Raw genomic sequence first — 21,794 nt, forward strand, 5'->3', positions numbered from 1 at the left:
TATCAGGTTATATATGTGAATATAACCACATATCCTCTGTGGTTCTTTCACCTTTTTTTTAAATATAGAGCTAAGCCAGACTAAATGTAATCCGAGTATTTTTATTATGAAAACATACATGTCATATTCGTGTGTCTCATACAGTTGGATTTAAGTGGAAGTCAGATTTCAGTTTCTCACATAAAATTCAGTAAACTTTTGAATCAAATTAAATCAAATCAATATATTCATAGTTTAACTGAATTATGTTTTCATTCAGACTAATGCAAACCAAGAGGACTCCCACTCCAAAGTATGGGCATGAATCATGCAATAAAAATGTTTTGCTCTATATACCAAGCAGACTGCACCAGATGTTTAGTCAGATTTATTCTACCTGATGGTATTACATCTAACAAGGAATTCTTCCTTTTCATTTACTACAAATGATCTTTATGTCTGTGAAAAATCTATTTGTACACCCCCAATACATTTTTACGCCCCTAAAAACTGTAAAGGTATTTCAAAACTATTTCTGTTTTCTGGTTTTTATTCACATATGATTTATTACATTTCTTCTTTTTTTAACCTTATTTGGAAAGGAAGTGTATTTTTAATATTTTTTTTTCTTTTTTAGTTTCTAATATTTGTATCTAAATTGAGCAGGGTCTGTTTTATCAGACACACATTAAGGCTTGACTCAATTAAAATGTTGTAGAACTAAGACCAACATTTAATTTGTTGGTCTTCTTTACTTTTACAAATGACTCTTTAAAACTCTTTAAAGCCACATCATCCACTGTGTTAAAAAAAATCTTGTGTTTAGTTTAAAACTTTAAAAAGTATTTTAGCTTATGAACTTTTTACTTTCATATTTCACAGAAAGGGACACACACACACACACACACACACACACACACACACACACACACACACACACACACACACACACACACACAGCTTCTATGCAAATGCTTCTAAATGAACAGCTTTTGGACTTTGGGACCTTTTACAAAAAAATATTTCTGCGGCATAAATGAAGCTCTGATATATACTGCTCAAAAAATAAAGGGAACACTCAAATAACACATCTTAGATCTGAATGAATGAAATATTCTTATTGAATACTTTGTTCTGTACAAAGTTGAATGTGCTGGCAACAAAATCACACAAAAATCATCAATGGAAATCAAATTTATTAACCAATGGAGGCCTGGATTTGGAGCCACACACAGAATTAAAATGAAATGTTCCCTTTATTTTTTTGAGCAGTATACATAAAGGTGGGTTATACTGACAGTACATGCTGGAAACAAGGTGTATGCCAAGGAATAGGGAACTCCATCCATCAATCATTGTCGTCTTCTTATCCAGCTTGGGTCAAAAGGATAACATGTCCTGGAGGGAAACTGAGGCATTCCCGTCTCAAGCAAAAATGTCTAAGTTCCTGATGGAAACCTCAAGTGTTGAGAGTCCAAGGTTGAGGCCAGTAGGGTGGGAGCTCTCTCCAGCTGCTTGTATCTAGACTTTTGTCATGATCCGTATCTCATGACGAAAAGTGAGGGCTGGAATGTAGACAAAAAAAATTGAGAGCTCTGCTTTTTTTCTCATGACTAACCAACATAAAACATGGATCACTAAAGATAAACATGCAGACTGTCTATCCATCTCTCACTCCAACCTATGACCGCATGTGAGAAAGATACTGAAATATTTGTACTCTTCCACTGCTTTTAAACTAAGAGGAAGGAATCTTTTTCACCCATTGGCCATCAGGCTCAGTGCACACTGACGGTCAAGACTTGAAGATGCCAACAAAACATCATCATTTCCAAAGAGCAAAGATCAGATCCCGAGATTACATCATTGAACATTATGATGAAGATCAGGATTACTAGGCAGCCACAACACAATACAGGACACAGCCATAACCTTTCACCAGATCCACAAAACACAACCTCTTCCCCTTCTCTGCCTCAGCAGGTTTGAGAGAGTCAAGATCTGATCCACTGTTCAACAGCTAAGACCAAGAAACAGTGAGTTAGAGGATTTGGCAATCAGCTCCTTCTTTCTACCACCTTAAAGAAAGCGTTCACAGGGAGACAGAAGTGAGCCAACATGAATATCGGAATGGATCCATGACAGCCCAACGGTGGCATTTTTATCCTCTCAAAAATGACAGGGCACTAATACCATCTACTCACTCAAAAAATGTATTAAATAAAACAAAGATCTATAAAAATGTGCTTCAAAAAAAGAAATTGAAGCAGAGGACATTTATATATGACACAACCCTATAAATCACTCATTCAGCGACCTTAACAGCAATGAATGGGTGTTCTCTCAACACCTTTACTGATATACATCCATAAAATCACACCAGATCTGATTTATGACTTCTTTCTGCCTCAACAGACCAAGCATATTATTAACTTTAAGAATTAACTACTAAGAAATTCAATAACTCCCGATCCAAAAGACTGCCACCTTCAGGACAGACTAACTTTGACAACTAACAGACAGAGAAACGCCTTTAACCCTTTAATTGTTACCCCCAAAATGGTGACAATTAAGGGGTTAATCACATTGAAGACAATGGTTCCATGAGGACATTGGAGTCCTCATCATGGTTAATACTTTTCATAGCAAAGTCATGAGAATAAACCATTATTTTATAGTTTTACTCACCAAGCTTACAGAGGAACGCAGCACAGTGGTTCTTCCTCTGTAATCAACTGTTCATTTGTTTATCTGGAGGATCCAGAAAACAAAAATCGAAAAGCTTGTTTTGTTTCAATTTATATTATTTAACTATCCAATAAGCTTACTTATTAACCAAACAATGTTATTTTGGCACAAACTCACATCGTTGATGTCCAGGGTGTGAGTTTAATTCACACCGTTGGGAATTGGGCACACCACGAGCATGTGCATCTGAAGGTTGACTTTTGTTTTGAGACTATTTCTTCTTTCTTCTGTTCTGTTATTTTTGCATTTGCTTTGGTGGAAGATGTTCTCTTCATGTGTCCTGTTATGCATGTCCCTGTGTATTCTTTTCTTGGTTATGAGTCATATTTCGTCAGCTCCTCAGTTAGGTCTGCGCTCAGCTGCACTGCATTCTGTTGTTGTACTCTTCGGGTTTCAGGGTCCTTGGATCACCTTCCTATCAGTTTTTACCAATTCTGCTTTGTTCACTAATCCTTCCTTTGCAGACAGCGCAGGTTTGTTTTTCCTTATGCAATTACCCTTGTTCTTCTGTTGTGCATGCCATGCACTAAACATAACGTACTGATACTTAAGGGAAGAACGCATCTGAACATCAAGAAATATCTATTTAATATAACATCAAACCTAGGAGATGCCTCACCTATATGGAAAGTTTGTGTACTCAGAAACTCAACTGAGGTTTGAACATCTCCAAGGAGAGGGCTGCTGACGTTCACAAAACAAAAGTTTACAAAGCCCTTATGAAATCATAACTTAGTCTGAAGAGATAATCGCTAATTTTAAGTTCCTAGTTACCATTATTTTTTCATTAACGCTTCAGTGGGCCACTTTTACAAAAATCTATTTTCTACATTTTTGTTAAAACTGTAACTGTGACATATCCAGTAAAATATGAGACAGAATCTGTGGAGAAAATCAACCAACTCTTCTTCCTCCTCTCTGTGGTCCTACAGCCATCTGCAGACATTCACAGCACCATTGAGGAAAAGAAAAACAAACTCCAGGTTATGTTTATTACAACCCCAAGAAATTCTGTCACTTGACCTTTTCAAAACCTTACATGTTCTGTACAGTCCTTATTAGTAAAATTTAATGCCTGCAACATCATACATCGAATCATCTTGGTGTGTTCAGGTAATTCTCTGAAGCCAAACTCTGTGTTGGGACATGCTGCTGTGTTGCTTCAGTTTGGTCATGCACTGTAGTGTCACTACTGTTGAAGAAGACTATGACTACCTGCAGGCAATGGAGACAATGCTGTCCCCGCAAATTTGTCCAGTGTATTCCACTTATTAAAGACAATTACCTGACTCTAAATGACTTGCTGTCAATAACGTTTTGGAAGGAAGGAAGGCAGGTAAGTAGACTGCCCTATGTCAAGCAATACTGCTTTCGGTTATTCTATCCCCATAAGAAGTAATCAAGATAAGTCTGTGACGTACCGTCTGTGCAGTTTTCAAAGTTCAAATATGAACGCATTCCAGATCACTCATGCATCAAGCTACAGCAGAGGACTCCAGAGTGACATCCAATATTGTAAAACACACAGACACAGGCCTTCTTAAGGTTTGCAGCCCTGCTGGAATATTACCTCAGGATCATGTCAATGATGTCTTTGTCTTTTGCTAATATTGATCACTGACCTCATCCCCCTCACATTCCTCCATGCTCACCATTTCCACGCCATCCAAATCGTGGTTGCAGATATCCTGGAACATTGCTTAAACTTGATCTACTTTCGTCCTCCTGCTCATGCTTCCACTTTCAGACTGATTAAATTGGTGACTTTATACAAACATTTACTAATCAATGATCTAACTAGCATTGGCAGCCTGATTTGAGTGCTACTGTACATCAATTCACTATGTAGATGAATGTGTTTCCAGTCAAACTATATGACTATACAAACTTACTCTGGTCTCAATAAGGCTTTTGGAAGACACTTTCAAGATGGGATCTTCACACTACAGTGTGTGCTATGAAAGGAAAAATTCAAAATAGGGAAGCTGATGTTGTCCTATCTCTATTTCAAGGTTACATAGGACTTTGCTACTTTCAGAGGCTTAATTCTGCATTGTTGTGTACAATGCAGAATTAAGCAACTAGCAAGCCTCTGCTCTCAGCTTGATCAAGGAAAGTTTGAGAAACATTTTTTGAGTGCCGTTAGCACAACTACAGCAATGATAAATTTGAGCTCAAATTAGACTGGAACATGTGCTCACAAAATTCTGTTTGACCTTCAAAACTAACATTCTGATAAATTATCATGTTTTTGGGTCTGTGGAGGAGACCTCTTTCTTAGGGGACATATTCAAAGCATCTTCCCAGGAAAATTTCTAAAGAGGAAATTTTCCTGAAGCACAAATCATTTAGACTGTCTCCTTTTGATATTAGGATTATGTCTGCTTTCATGATAAATTGTCAAACTTCTCGCCTCATCCCTAATGGATAGTTACTGCTCTTGGGAAGGTCATTTAAGGAATGGTTTAAATTTTTCATTCCTGACCCATTTCTCATAATCGTATGAGGACTGGGACAAAAACTTTCCAGTAAATCAACATCAATTTGTCTGTTCTTTTTTTCACCACAATAAACGTGTACCACATTGGAACCAAGGCAGATTTATCATTTGTCATGCTGCTGTACTCTTCTTCCTACAAGCGTAAACCCCCCCCCCCCAAAAAACTACAAAATTTAAACTCTTAGAGTAGCTCAACATTAAGGTTTATATTATTTAACTATTTGACAATAGAGACCAACAGAGGATGTGCATAGAGACTGGTAGATCATGCATACTTAAGTAGCTATTGTTTCTTATTGTTACGTTATTTCAAAATGTTTAAAAATCAAGTTTAAAAACCATTGCAACAATAACTCCAGGTGAGCTTTTCACTGTGTGGAAATCAGACAGAAGAAAGCTGTAAAACTCCAATTGAATTTTTTGCTAAGCCTCAGTGCAAAGCCAAGTCTAAAAGGTGTTTGCACTCTCTGGAAATACTATGGTACTGTTTTTCTAAGGGTCTTTGTCTGTCCATAAAAGATTTATAAAATAAGTTGATGAAAAAAGGATTTGTATGAATCCAATATCTGGTCCTCTAGAACTGCTTGGCACATCAGCTGAGATGTTGATTTTGAAGTAGTCTTTAGTGTGTTCAGATTCTTACTTTACTGTCAAATTTCTTAGATTACATGTATTGCAGCCATGAGTGATGTGTGCGACTATAGATGAAAAGCCTGTCAACATATTAAGCTTATACTTTATCTGGTTTGACGTGTGGTCTGTACTTTACTGGAAGCTTCAGTGACAGGAGCTTAATTCAGACCCTTTGGAATAAAAGCAGTAAACATGAATACTAAATTTAAACACTTATCAAGGTTGAGGGTCTTCAATCCAGCTTACAGTATTATTTCACCAGTAAAAACAGAATGGTGTTAATGCTGGGAGATTGCCTATTCATGCTGCAGCCCCTGCTTACCATCATTATGTAATGATTGGCAGATATCAGTTACTAACTTACACAATCAACATCACCACTTTATTAGGCTCAATTGCTTATTAAGAAATGGCACAATCAGCCAGTCGTGGCAGTGAAGTGACTTACCGACGTCTACACCAAACATCAGACACGGTAAGAAAGGACTTTAAGGAGATTTGAATGCGGCATGGTTGGTGGTCTGGTGGTGCCAGATGGGCTCAACTGAGCATTTCAGAACCCTCCGATCTACTGGGATTTTCACAAACAACAATTTTTCAGGTTTACAGAGAATGGTCTGAAAAAAGAGAAAATATCCAGAGAGGAAGAAAAGCCCCATTAATGTCAGGGGTTAGACCATAATGGGCAGACTGGTTCAAGATAATAGGAAGGTTCAAGTAGCTCAAATAACCAGTTATTATAATTTAGGTATGTGGAATACCATTTCCCATGCAGAACAAGCTGAACCCGAAGCAGGTGGGCTACAGCAGCAAAAGACAAACTGCATAGTAATCCCGTCAGTTATGAATAGGAAACTGAGAACAATTGACAAAAGCCAGTCAAACTGGGCAACAACAGATTGGAAAAATATTTGGAAGCTAGTGAGGTGGTAGCTAAGGATCAAAGTGTACGTTTGACAACACACCGAAATCACAGCACAATCTAGTGGCTTGGCATGAAAACTACAGCTTATTCAAGGTGTCTTGGGAATCAAGATCCATAATTACAGACAGTGGTCTCATGTAAACGCAACTTTAGAGCAACAATTCTGCTATGATACTGACATATTACAGGGATGTGAACGTAGTTTTTTTACACTTTGTAAAACCACATTCTGAGCACAAAATAAATTAATGGAAGTGGAAAAAGAGAATATGGATATTAGACAGCCCAGCATTCAAAGTGCAACACCTGAACCAGTGTTTTATTTGATATTCTCTGTGCCAGTTTGTAGCCAAAGAGTTGTGAGAAGGAATGACAACATTCCAAAATAACAAGTGTTAGCATTCAATTTATTTTTATTGGGATTGTGTTGTTTTCTTCAGCATTTAAACTTTGTTTGGGATCAACTTGACAGTTTGCCGTTTCTTTTCTTTATTTGCATCTCTATCCTTCCAGAAGGAGGCTTTTTCAACACCAGTGTAGCTGGTGCCCCCCCACTGTGACACACAATAGGCTCTATAGGTCTTTAGTGTGCGCGTGTTCGTGTGAGTGAAAGAGATCGATACAGAGAGTCGGAGGTGTGTGTGTGTGTTTTAGTGAAAGATTAAATGTTCGTGCCATTTAAATACACAATGTGTGTATTTGTGCATTAGCAAGTGTGCGATGGGCTCCTGAGCTCTTTCATTTCATTGTATTGGAACCCTGCTGGGCAAGTTCACAACCTTACTGAGACATGAAGAAGAAAGAAGTAAAGACAAAAACAGAGGAACGCAGAGAGAGAATCACAGAAAGAAAGGCTGACTTAAACAAGTCGACTGAGAATGTGGTGAGAAATCTAAACCAGCAACAGTGGGAAAACAAAAGAAAAAGAAAGTAGAACTTTCTTAGCCCAACTTCTTTTCATCATGGAGAATGTAGGAATTTGAACTAATGATGAAATATCTTAGCATGACTCTATTTAATAGAGCTCTGCATGTGGCTCTTTGAGTGTGAGCCTAGGGCAGCAATTCTCAAACTCTGAACTCCGATCTGGATCTGGACTGAATGGAAAGTCATTCTGGGCCGAGGTCACACCTTACTTTTTTCAGCTGAGGCACAAATGACAGCCGTGGGAAGAGTGCTGCAGATTCTCAAGATCCAACACCACTCTACAGCCCCTGCTGGCTGGTTCACTTGGTACATGGGTAAAGGAAAACCTGCTTCAGTCGTCCTCTGATTCAAGACTGTGCAAAGGATAATAACATTTAACTTAAGGACTTGCAAAGAGAGAAAAGTGATATCTGGAGCCAGATGTGAGAGACTTGAACGCAGTGCAGCAGGCACATGTAACACATTCATTAAAAGCAATATTCAAAGCAAGGTACACAGTTTATGAGGAACACCACCAACTCACAAAGCAAAGGAAGCAGAATATTGGTGCAAGCAGACATCGTCATCCTCCAGTGTCCGTCTAATCCGAGACATCCATTCTTCACCAGATCAACTTATATGGCTTGAATAATGGGGGATCATAGTTTAGTGATCATTTTGGAAATATGATCTGAAAGAGGGTATTGATTAGTTTTCACTCATCCAGACACTGATTTACTGATGAATTCATTTTTGATGCTTTCGCTTTTTAATTATTTAAAACTACTGATATCAACATTACAGTTGGTAATCCTGTTTTCTCACATCTTTAGGTCCAAATGAACATAAAATGAACTCAGAGGTATTGCACTGAAGGACATTTGAAAACACATTAGTGGAACATCTATAGAAATCAAAGCAGATAGTTCTTGTGCTCTCACTATCCTGCTGGTTTCAAGTGAATATAGACCCACTGCCAGTAATTTCATGAAGACACGAGTTGAAAATAGTTGTTTTGGTTTGACAGTTAGTAGGAATGCTCCAATTTGTTTGTAGCTCAGGATCAATACAATCTTGTTATGGCTGTCATTGCAGGTTTTTGTAACTCTCTCTCATCCAATCTGTTTGGTAATCTTAATACAAAATGCTTTCTAATGCCAGTGGGCTTTTATGGTGGGGAAAAAATAATTAAAAGAGGAAATTAAAGTATCTCCAAGAGAAACTCTGTTGGAAAAGAATATTTTGCAAATAACAGAGAAAGCACTGAATTTCTGACAGAGATAAGTGCTTTCTTACATTGTGCTGTTATATTTTGGGTGCTGAAAAGTTGGTACTTTGAAAAGGAGAGAGCGAGGAAGGTTGAGTTTAGAAAAGGAAAGGTTGAAGTACAAAGGGCCAATGAGTTGTTTCCAAGCCACTGTGGTGCTATTCAAAGCAGAGGTGCTATGTTCAACGTGTTGCCCAGCAAGAAACCTCAACTGCTTCTGCCAGAGTTTTATTTGGAAACTGGAGCCACCTTTACTGCCAGAACACATACTCATACATCCCAAAATGATCTTTTGGACTGGCAACAAAAAAGAATGAAGCAAAACCAACACCCTGGGCGAGAACAACTACCAAAGGCAAATATAGGTTTACTTTACTGTTACATTAGACTGGGGGTTTTCAGTGGCTGGACTAATGGTACACTGACTCTGTTCCGAGCAATACTTCATCTTGTTCATAAGTACATGATGATTTTTCCTAAAGAATATGAAAAAGGCAATCACCCTAATGCATAGAGGGGCTGCTAATACTAACTCCGGGTAGAGAAATCATCCAAATTATCTTTACCAATATATATTTTCACAGTGGCCACTATTATTCATTTTGGGGTCATTTGAGGGTTCAAATATTTAAATAATTATGCAAACAAAGAAAAAAATAGTTTTGCTCCTTTGATCTCTTAGTGTACAGAAACCAGTTGGGGTCGTTACTCTTCTGCTTTTGAACAAGCATGTTCAGTAATAAGGCAAATGGCTAAACATGGCAAGCAAAATTTAGTTATATACCACATCTCAGCAGCAAGGCAACTAAAAGTGCTGTACATTATAAAAACAGAAAACATCAAGCAAAAAACGTGACATTACAACTACAAAAAAGAGGGTTTGCAGAACCTCCAGTTTTGAGAAAGAGGGTTGGTCACAATGACATCAGACAAGGTGAAGCTTTAGCTCTTTATAGCTCCCATTAGAAATGTTCCAAAGAAGATGTATGATGTTTGATATGTTTGTTCCAGTTGGCTTTGTAGGACTGTTATGTAGTGACGTCAAAGTTCCTCTCAAATCTTTAAGAGCCACAGATGTAACAGATTTATTGAAGTGAACTTCAGTGTTCCTTTTTCCTCACAGAAACAAGTGATTGCATGACGGATGTCATAGACTCACCTCACTGTAGTCGCTGCACCAGTTTTTACTTAGAAAAAGTACTGACATCTTGTGACTCATTTTCACAATTTTTTTTGTTTTTGCTAAATAACTACTAAAATCAACAAGCATTATGTGTGGCCCTCCTCTTTTGAGCCGGGCTATGACAGTGCATCATTGTGAATGTGGAGATTACAGCCTCTTTGTCAGACCTGGAAATAACTATAATAATCTTGACCAGTGTTCCCCTGTAGTTTGGCATGTGAGCAAGAGAGAGTAGTTTGTGTGCGTGTGTGTGTGTGTGTGTGTGTGTGTGTGTGTGCGCCCCGACCAAACTGGTTTTAAATAATAGTGATCACTTGGATCATGTGGGTTGGACTAAACCATTTAAGATGAATGACAGACATGCTGTTTTACCCACCTGTGGCTTGATTACCATAAAAAAACCAACACACACATAGAGAGAGAGAGAGAGAAATTCAATAACGATTATATCAGCATGCCCAAATCCATGTAGAATATTACCTTTTCTGATTTACACAAAGGTGTGTTGATTTGGTTCGCACAATGAACCTTTTCAAATGCCATTCAATAGTTTGTGCACATTCTTTTAAACAGCTGCCAAATTCAAAGTGTGACCACTTTATTACAAGTGGCAAATAGACAATATTTCAAATCAGCTGTAGTGTTGCATGTGTGCCGAGGATCATTTCATCACAGTTTTCAAAGTGAGAGCAAATGAAAGGTAAAAAAAAGTCCCATTAAATGAGTCAGTTTATTTATAACTACACTGACAATAGGTAATAGTCAGTTTTTTTTACTGAATCTAATTTTTGACTGACAGCTGTGATTAAGGTACTATAATCACAGTCAGGTGTAAAGATGGAAAGCAGTAGATGATCCCTGAGCTTTCATTGTTTTCATACTGAAAGTTTTTAAAAGCACATTTCTCTGTTAGTTTGTGCGTTTACTTTTTTGCAGCCTTTGCCATTTAACCTGCAGCATGTCTGAAATACGAGTAACACAGACATCTGGAACCTCTAAAGGTGTTCGCTAACACTGGCTCTCATATGTTGCTTGAGGGGAATACATGAAGAAATGTCAGAGTGCCCACAAAAATGCTTTTAGAAAACAATCTTAACTCTGGCTTTCAGTCATTATTGGAAAACAGGCAACAGAACTGAAACGCAGCCACATGAGAAGGACAAACTGGAACGACTCTAGGTAATTCAAAACAACCACAGTAAATGCATGACAAATACGGTTTTCTTCTTTTTTTCCTTTATTCTCTTGGTCTTTTTTATACAAACAGCATATAAAGCCATTATGAGAAACTGCAGGCAGAGTGTTTGGTATGTTAGGTGGGTGTTGGACAAACAGCATCATCTTGTTTTTGTTCCATCAAAACCCTACTCAAAACCCTCACCTTGCTATTCTGGAAGTGGTATCAGTGATCAGCTGCCCCATTCGAAAGAGAATTAGGCTTGAATTCAGGTTAAATTTAAGCTAGGGTTGGCACCGCCTGGTACTAGTTAAGATCGCTGGCTGAGGCGATTATATAAAAATGAGTCAAAGTCAACTATGTTTTAGATAGATGTCAACTTTAATGTGTGCATTTGTGTGTGAGGGAGGGAAAGAGAGAGAGAAATAGTAATGCATATGACAACAGCTACAGGAGAGCGGAGTGACTGCATCCAGCTGGTAATGATATTTGCAGATTTGTTTTTTCTGCACAGGGGTTTCTCCCTGAAAAATCCTGACAAAGAACAAAAACAGGCACACAAACGCGGGGTTTGACCATACACCACTGGCACGATTAGGTTTGCTTTATAAAGCACAACAAAGGGGGCGCTAATCATCCAATTACAGCCATAGTGCAGGGCTGCCAGCTGAGTGAAAATTAAAAAAAAAAAAAATCTAGTTTTAAAAGGCACTGAGTAAAGCTACACAGGATGATTTATAAATGAAAAGTTGTATGTTTGTTAATTATATAAACAAGCGTTGTACACTAAACATATGTAGGTTTAGCTCTTTCAGCCACTTAAATTAAATCACCTATTCATCCGGTGCGTTTCAAGGTTCAGAAGCAAATTCCAGACACTTCCTCCCATAAAACTCCTTAGCTCCTCTTAAGAAAACTCAAAGCATCCCAGGCTAGAAGGGATATGTAGTCTACGTCTCCCCTGGGGTAGGTGGGGTTTTTCCATAAGACCTCAGAAGGGAGCAGTCCAGAAGTTGTCCTTCTACCAGGTACTTTAACTTCTATACGCCCTTTCTATGCAACAGAGCAGCTTTACTCTGAGGTAGTTTAGCCACCTTTTACTGGAAGCTCATTTTAGCTGCATGTGTCTGTTTCCCAATCCAATTCGATGCAAACATATGTCTTCTAACCATTTCAGAAGGTTGGAATATCAACTCTCCTCTAAATTGAGTGCACCAACTTTTGGCTCAGCTCCTTCCATCACGACAAGCGAGAGCTACACCACAATTATCACAGACAAAGCCAATTATGTCCATCCATCCCCTGCTCCACAAGACACCGAATACATCCACACGTCTGCAACCAAAAGCCGTTCAAAGACCCGTATGATCCTTTAATCAGTTGACAGCAGGTTAAAAAAATCCCATTTGACTGACTTCTTTATGTGACCTTTTTTTTTTAGATTCAGTAAATGCACTCTTGGCATGTTAAAACTGATCCAACAGCAAGTGTGACATTATATATTTTAGCGTTACACAGATACCTTTCAAAACAGCGGAACTAACAGTTTTTCCAGCCCACGGCATTTCTGTGCTTTTTTAGCTTGGACCACAGTCCACTGACTGGGTTATGATGAAGCCTTTGGCTTGTACTAAACAACAGGATTAGTCCCTTCAGCATGTCACTGTGAGTTTTAGTGTGACAAAACTGTTCCACTTTTTACCAGGGGAAATCACCATGGCAACTGATGCTGGAAACTTAACTAGCTTCAGTGCAGGTCATGTTCGTGATAAGAGATCAGCATGTGCAGAAGCAGACCAATCAGATTTTTTTTCTCCTTTTCTTTTTCAGAAAATGCCAAGCCATCAGAGCATAAACAGTCTGAGGGTCTCCTCTTTCTTCCACAGAGTCAGTGTCTGCTTTGTGCATTCAGCCTGGGAGGAAGTACTGTAAAGTTGTTTTGTTGTTTTTATGATTAAGAAAATTATATTAAATATGTTCCAACATCCAAAAGAACATCATCCTTAATATATTTGTTTTATCAAATAGTATGAAACCAGCAAACAGTACACTCGCTGACAAAGAAAATTGACATTTTTCTATGAAACATCTAATATTCAAATAGCCCTTTTAGTCAACTTAAAAGGGCTACAACAATTTCCATTTCTGTTTTTAAATTAGAAATCAATTTAAAAGTTGATCTACGGATTTTAATTGTCCTCATTTCTACTGATTTTGTGCATACAGCAGGTAGGTGCTGCTAATTACAGGACAAAATGAAGACGGTTACCAATCATCCCGAGATCCGACATCCCAGGCAGAGGTCAGCCCATGCAGTACTCAGAGAGCATATATAGAAATAAAGATCTACATGGGAAACCTTACGGGAGTCCACACCGGAGCTGTTTGGCGTGGTTTTTAATGGACACGAGTTCGCTTCCTGGAATAGTCCACTTTGTTTGGATAGTTGTGAAAGCTCGTATAACCTCTGGTGCTGACCAAATAAGCAAACTGTGGTCAGACTGAAAATGAGGGTCTCAGTTCACTTGCAAGTGAACTCTTCTAGTGGGAAATGTGAACACAGTATCCAGCAAACCAAAGAGAGTGGCAACATGCTGGTGAGTTCACAGGTTCTCTGGGAAAACAGGTTAGAACAACAAAGTAAAAAACAGAAACCTAAAAATCTGCTGCTGAAAGGGATGGATTTCTTCTTCGTCTTCATTTTTCCCCCTCATAGTCAGAGTTCTTTTCAGGCATTAGTACCTCAAATGAATAGCTGTTGTTGTGCAACAATAGTTTGGTTTGGCTATGAATAACTATTACTGAAAGCAATATAAAAGAAAATTAGTAACTTAAAAGAAAATCACCAAGTTGGGGCACCACTTAACAGGAAATGATAGCCAAATAGTTGTAGGAGTCTGATTGTACCTAAGCATGTTCAAGGCTTAAAATCCTACAAAACACAATAAAATAGACAATGAAAACAATATTAATATTGGTTATTGCTTATCCATCTTATGATAATCCTAAGCTAACTTATTTTAGGATAAATTCCCCAAAGCTAACCTAAACTATCTTATCTTAGGATAAGCAGGACAGTCCCACAGACTATTCTGTTGTGTCAAAAAAATGACTCAATTAGTGTTTTACACATTAAGGGTCATGACAGAATAGTTATTAAAAAAAAACGTGGTTTGTTTGGATATGTTGCCAGGAGACAGCCTCCCTAAAACAATTTAGAAACATGAGACTTGCAAAAACACATCTGAATTACAGAGTTTCTTGAACAAACTCATTTGGACATAGCAGGTCAACGTACAGATGTTTGGCCATAGTAGAAACAGTAATTATCAGGAAACATTAAATGCAATGCATCCACACACTGAGCTTAAGATTGTCTTGCAGTCAAGGGACCAAAGCACCTTAAGGTAACTGAGCTCACCAAGAATGTGTCCATATAACAAAATATTTGGTTAAAACATGAGGACCAATGTCCAATAACTTAGACTTGACTGAAACTTGGCCATCCAACACCACAATGAGCTTGAACACAGCACAGATTCACAATAAAATGGCTAAGAAGTAAGTATCAAAGTCCAGACATCAACCTGAAGTGTTGTTGTGGGACCTTAACAGATCTGTGGAGAGACAAATGCCTGGAAAACTCAACCAAGCACTTGATTCAACGATTCAATCAAATGCAACATTTTTGTAAAGAATGGGAGAAAAAACTGTCTTAATTACTGTAGAGCAAAGATGCAATAATCTGCTTCTGCATCCACCAATACTGATGTCAAACAAATGTACCAATTTACAGACTTGCATGCCTGCAACTGCTACCTCTGAGAACCTCCAGTGACATATTAGCGCTATAAACTGTCTTGTTCATCAAGAGAAGTGGTGTGCAAAGACTTGAACAAGAAACAGGCTGCAAAGAACTGGCTAAGATGAGGTTAAAAAAGCTCTGTATAGGTGTAGGTCTTAGGTGAGAGGTTTAAGTGCGCAGGCTTTTCTCAGGAGCCTTTCTTCATGTTTTCTTTTCTCTACCAGCTGTGTTGTTTGACCTCGATTACTTACTATTGTGTATCTTAACTTCCTATAATTACATTCTGCTCTTAACCTCCTACTCTCCCAAAGAAAGAAGAAGAATAGAGCGTTTTGAACCTTTGGCCTCGGATCCTTCATCCGTGTGTGTTTGTTTGTGGAACATAGAAGAAGAGATGTTCTTTGGCAGGTGGTAAATACAGTAACCTTGTATCCATTACACAGAGACAGACACAGCCCATAATAAGTTACAATGTAGAACAAAGCTGAACAAGTATAAGCCGATTAGAAATACCTTGAGTATGCATTGTGGGGGAGATAAGGCTTAACAGAAAGGGGTGGTGTTAGTTTGGAGTGTGATAGAGGAGGGAAGAAAGCTAAAAGTAAAGCAGCTGAAAGTGCATAACTCATTCATAAGAACCGTTTCATCTTTCCTTTGTTACACAGACTATTGATCTCCTCACCTTTTTGATGTTCCTACCCTAGTTCTCTTTGTTATCTCCATTTAGATTTTGTCATTGGTTCAAAACTGCTGCCTGCTCATTACATGGATCAGGATAAAATTAAATTGACGTAGGCATGGCTGTGTTTAGCTAAAAGGAAGGATGTTTAAACACATGCATATAGTGTTGCACATGTACATGCAGCAGCATGAGGTGAGTGTAAATGCATCTTCAATGAAAGCAAGGTGAAGATCTTTGGAAAACTTCCTTGTAACAAGCAGTACAGCATAAATCTTACTGTTATCCAAGAGAATCAAAGACAGATTAAAATTCAGCACAAATTATATGGATATACAGGAGGGATTACTTTCTCCAAAGTGTCATGTTTGGGACATGGGCTTCTGTTGAAAGAGAGTGGACTTACTCCCAATTCTGACCCCATCTCAGCCATGAGTAAAAAATGCAATCAAATTGACTTGCAAGAACAATTTCTTTCAACAATTAGGGAACAATTAATTAACGATCTGTGTATTGCAGTTTGATTACACAATGTGTCAGGGGAAAGAAGGTCCAGCTAAGAGGCGTCAAATTTTGGACTCAGATTCACAGAGAATCTTTGGTTTGTTCTAAAACAGCAAGTGGAAAACGGAACCCAACAAACTCCACACACTAAAAGAAGGTTAGTCAGCATCAGTCAGGATGTGACCCAGAAGTTGATTTTGAGCATGTCAGGAGAACTGCAGAAGTTTTTTAGAAGAGAGATCAATACTGTACAGAAAAAGGTCATCAAAGCCGTTATGATCTGGAAAACGTTTGATGTCCGCAGTGAGATATGGATGAAAAGTCTAGATTGTCAAACAAAATTCACTGCAAAGACTTTTCTAGATGCAAGATGTAATTCAGAAGACATGAACTTTCATGCAGTGACTTGGTTCTTTGGATTCTGGTTTGACGGAATCCCAAACATTTTCTTAATGAAGCCACTGATTTTTAAAAGTTATTCCATATCCGAGTTGATCACCTTAAACAAACCGTAAACCAGCCTTATCCTTAAAATGTTCAATGTTATCATCAACTGGTATACAATATTGTTAAACAACATGTTAGTTTTGCTGTGGTCCAATTGCTCAAGATGCCCCTTTCTAGCACGCTGCAAAAATCTTAATAGAAACGGGTCAGCAGAGACTGGAATTGCCTTTGAGCATGCCGAGTTGTGATTAAGATGTGCAGCTGCTAGGTCTACGCTGCATGTTGTTACTCTGAAGCCACAGAACTGAGTATATTTTTGATTCAACATCAAGAACAATTTGGCGTCAGTTAATATTAAAATCGTTGCCATTTATAGATCAAAACAGATTAAAAGACATGTAAAAACTTCACAAAGTTGTTTTCTCCTCTTATTGTTCTTGCTCTTCTACTTGAAATTTAAATTAGCTTCTTTAATGAGAACCTAACACACTTGTTTAGTGAGTGGCATTGATTGCTTAGCAGCAATGCCCCATAAGTACCCTTTGCAAATGGAACAATAAAACTTTTTATTGTCCCCTAGGAACAATGAATGAGCATATGTGGGAATGGCAGGGTATGAGGATCAATATCTTTAATTTAGCGCCACGTTTTGTGTTTAATTATGAGCCATGCAAAATTTCATTTTAATCAGAATAATCTTTGAGTCTTAATGAGATTGGGAAAGAAATTAGAAAGATGTTATTGGAGGTTCACATCAACAGTGTTGTTGTTTTTCTAAGTTTAGTACAAATATTAGTGAGAAGAGAATTTACTGAATTTCACGAGCTACCTTGTGATTATAATAAGACATGAATTTATTCGATGTTTTTTTTATGTCTATGACAGATTAATATTGACAGAGCAGTGATGACCACATAAAGAATCACTACAAAAATGACCTGAAGTTTGTACTTTTGTTTTTGCGTTATTTGGTTACAGAGATTATGTGCGACAAACATCGTCTTGGGAAACGATAACCTTACATCTATGTTTACATCAAAACTACGTTTCACTTTTTAAAGAAACAGCTATCTTTTTTTAAGAAAAAGTTTGGTTACATCAATATTCTTTGTGAAGAAAAATATTTTTGGCTGAATTATACAAAGCATAGCCAAGGCCACAAGAACTGTGTGCTTTCATGCATGTCAGAAAACTGGTTTTCTAAAGAATATGGGTTGCAACAGCCTGAACAGATCTATAAATATATTTAAACAGGATGTCAAAACCAAAGAAAGAATATTTCACATCAAGTTTCTTCAGCCAATGTCAAAAGTCAGAAAAGTTCCATAAACAACATCAGAAATGTGTTTTGAGTTTATGTGTTTATCTATTTTTTTTTATCCCTCCTTACAGCCAAAAGGGAAGCTGGCAGGATGGTGGCTAAGTGTCAATTTCCTGGGCGTGTGACCAGATGTTTGGTGACTCTGGTAGGTTTGCAGGAAAACTGTTCATTCGATCATTTTAATAGTGTAGTATTTGTGCTGATTGGTGTTTTTATACAGAGCCACTATTACTGACGTTCCGGTAGTAGGGTTGCCTGGGCGTGTGACTGTTCAACGCTGCAGGATTTACACATTTGTGTTTTTCATCAGACTGTATTGCATGTTTTTGTTTTTATATCGTTGATCTTGTCGGGTGGGGTTGCACCAGATCCTTCGGATTTGTCTTTGATTGTTCATTTATGCAACTCGGGTATCCAGTGTTTTTAATTTGCTTTAGATTGATTTGATTAAAGTGTTTTTTTTTGATAAAGCACTTAGTAGTTTCTGTATTTGTGACAATGTCATGGAAGAAAAACTTGTAGAGAAGGCACCACTGAAGGAACTGATGTGTGATGCTGTAGTACAGAGCTGTGTCTCAGTGCAGACCTAGAAAGTCATTCCAGCCGTGTTACCAAGGCAGGGGGACATCCAGGTCCATTGTCCTTGGTCATTGTCCAGGAGGCGGATATTGGGCCCTCCAATTACCAAAATGTGGTCGAGAATATATATCTTTTCAAAACGGGTACTTTTGTGAAGAACATGAAAAATGTTTTTTGTAGAATAAAAAGTCATTTTAACTTTTCTTTTTCTGTCCAATTGTCCTGGTATCAGTAGAGAAGAAGCCCCCCATCCAAATATGAACACAAAAGTAGTTTGGCCGCTTTATTTCAAGTTCCTGTGCCACTGACAGTCAAAGTGGTTGATTTCTGTCTATCTGCACCATCTTTTCTATAATAGTAAGGAGGTTTTTGTGCAGGTTTATTGATCACATGTAAGGTAATTTTTTTGAGCCACAGAAGCAATTACCAAATCTGTCATCATGTACTTTGGAACAAGGAGCAAAAACAACAACAATAAAAAGTGTTAATTTTACCACATATTTGATTCTTGGATTCTCCAGTTGAAATACTGCATGTAGTAATAAAGTGAGACTGAAAAATATATTGTAAAAGTGTTTCTGATTTATATATGTCCATTTTAATTCAAATTATTACATGTAATGATGTACAACAACAATTTCATAAATTATTTTTGAGATTTGTGTCACTGTTAGCTTTGATGAATATCATGTTCCAAACAAGGGAATTTAAATCCAAAGTATGGAGCAAATAGAACATACCGAATACATTAGGAATCATGTATCAGGTAAGTATTAGTTAATTTTCTACTAATTTTCCATCCAGGCAGGGCTGTCAGCTGGCCTGCGCGTGGTGGTGGAGGAGCATTGAATAATTACTGTGGGAATCTGCTGCTTATGTATATCAAATGTGGTGAGGGGGCATCAGAAAATACCATCACTAACAGCCTTCATCAGGCCTGCTTCCATGTTTATACTTCTTGAAATTAATTTTTCCCCCAAATATTTTTTTTCTCCTCCATTAGTTAAAAAATGATGAAAAGTTCTTCTTATTTAGTTTTTCATATCAATAGCAGTAGAGTGTCTGTCAGTGTAAGAATATTAACAATGCCATCCTTTGAATGAGATTCACGAAAAGACAGACAGACTGGCCCTCCCACTCAACAGGCCTGCCTGTAAACACACACACACACACACACACACACACACACACACACACACACACACACACACACACACACTAGAGTAAAATGCTTTTGTTAGCGGCCTAATCCCATTTAGTGAAAGCCGTATGACACTACGAAGGACAGCCAAGGCGAGGTGGGAGTGTGTTAGTTTGCATGTTAAAAATAAGCAGGAATTAAAGCCGTGTGTATGTGTTTATGCGAAGTTTCTCAGTAAAATCCCCCATATGCTGAGGTCAGCCGCACCATCACTCGCTTCCCAGACACTTCTAGGAAGGCTACAATGTATGTGTGAGAAACAGAAACAGACAGAGGAGGGGTGAGATATTGGAGTGGATGACGGTGAAGAAAGGACCACTGGTTCCTTTTGCAGTGATTAGTATTCAGTCTACCTTTTCCTGATTAGGGATCATATTTTGCACAGCTGTTTGAAGGTGTTGATAGTTTTATTTGATGTCCTAATAACACCATGTTCGACATATTGGAAAGATGGACGAATAATAATATAGAATGGCTGGTTAATCTAGTTCCGGCAACAAATAAATTAGAACTGATTCATCTTCAATGTCTTTAAATTAGAAAATTTGTTGTGGATCAACACACACCTGTCCCTCATATATAATACACAGTTTACTTTCCCAACTCCCTCTGCAGAGTATTTAATTATCTGAGAGCCAATTGATGTTCCACCACGGTATCAGAGTTGCTGACATATCACACTGCTCTAAATGATAAAATTCTCCATGGTTATGGTGAGGAACTGAATCTTAGTGGTCACCAGGGGAGCACCAACTAAACAGCCGCATCAGCACAAAACATTGTGCAAAAGATTTTTTCTTTTCTTCACTGGGCTTCGCAAAAGTACACTGAGAATAATGGTTTGTTTCTGAGCAGACCCAGACATTAAGAGAAATAGCTGTGCTTCCGTCAGTCGTTTCAAACGGAGATCAAACGCCGTGTGTCGGGAGGCAGGCGTCAAGTAGCATCAATGAAAAAAGTTTCAAACATTCAAAAAGAATATTTATGCAGCAAAAAAGTAATTTCATTTAATTTGGAAAACTGTCACGAAATGGTCTTACATCTGTGAACATAGTTTAACTGTGGATGTGAAAAGACAGAGCTTTTCCCATCCAGGTAGCGTTTAGCATTATGGTGAAAGCCGCAGTTGTCGATTTGGGAAAGTAAAACAGTTAGGCTGCTTCTTCAAATTCAAACACCTCTGATTGTGATAACGCTGGACAGGACAAGGGAAAACTAGAGAAACTAAACCAAAGAGAAGAAGAAACATATGACTTAAGAACACACCCAATGAGACCAAGTCCTCTCGACTAACCTGGTGTGAAAATGTCATTTTTATGCAAAATCCCAAAGCTTGACGCTGGGAGGGGGGGAAGAAAACTCAAGATAAATAGTGCACATTTACATTTTGATGGGGAAATGATTCTTATTTTTCATTGGGTAGCTGACGCACCGTAATTTGGTCATGAAAAGTCCAGCCACCTATTAAAGTGTTTTCCATATATGGGAGAGTGTGTTTGTCTTTTACACAACAAAAATGTTTCTCTTTAAGTAGTTAATTTTACCTTGATATCAGTCATATTCCCTGCAGAACAGGATCTATAACTGTGATCCCCACCTAATAAATGATGCTCTACACAATCAGTCCATCAATCAATCAATCAATCGGTCCATTGACTGGTTCCTATCTGCAATGGTACACCCTGAACAAATCACCAGTCCATGTCAGGGAGACAGGAAAAAAAACAACCACACACACACACACACACACACACACACACACACACACACACACACACACACACACACACACACACACACACACACACACACACACACACACTCTTTCCTCCAGATAATTTAGAGAAACCAATTAACCTAATAGTTATGTTTTTGGACTGTTGGTCAAAGCCGCAGTTAATTAAAAAATGGTGGAGCTCTATGTTTAGTTTCATTAAACG

General features: G+C 38.0%; 1 protein-coding gene across 1 annotated transcript in view; it reads right to left on the minus strand.

The window, feature by feature from the left end:
• tenm3 (teneurin transmembrane protein 3) overlaps positions 1-21,794 on the minus strand; it is a 248,719-nt gene that overhangs the window by 190,231 nt on the left and 36,694 nt on the right. The gene's annotated exons all lie outside the window — the stretch shown is intronic.

The sequence above is a fragment of the Poecilia mexicana genome, unplaced genomic scaffold (assembly GCF_051168715.1).
Source record: "Poecilia mexicana isolate PSO_F unplaced genomic scaffold, ASM5116871v1 scaffold_1, whole genome shotgun sequence".
Taxonomy (NCBI): Eukaryota; Metazoa; Chordata; class Actinopteri; order Cyprinodontiformes; family Poeciliidae; genus Poecilia; species Poecilia mexicana.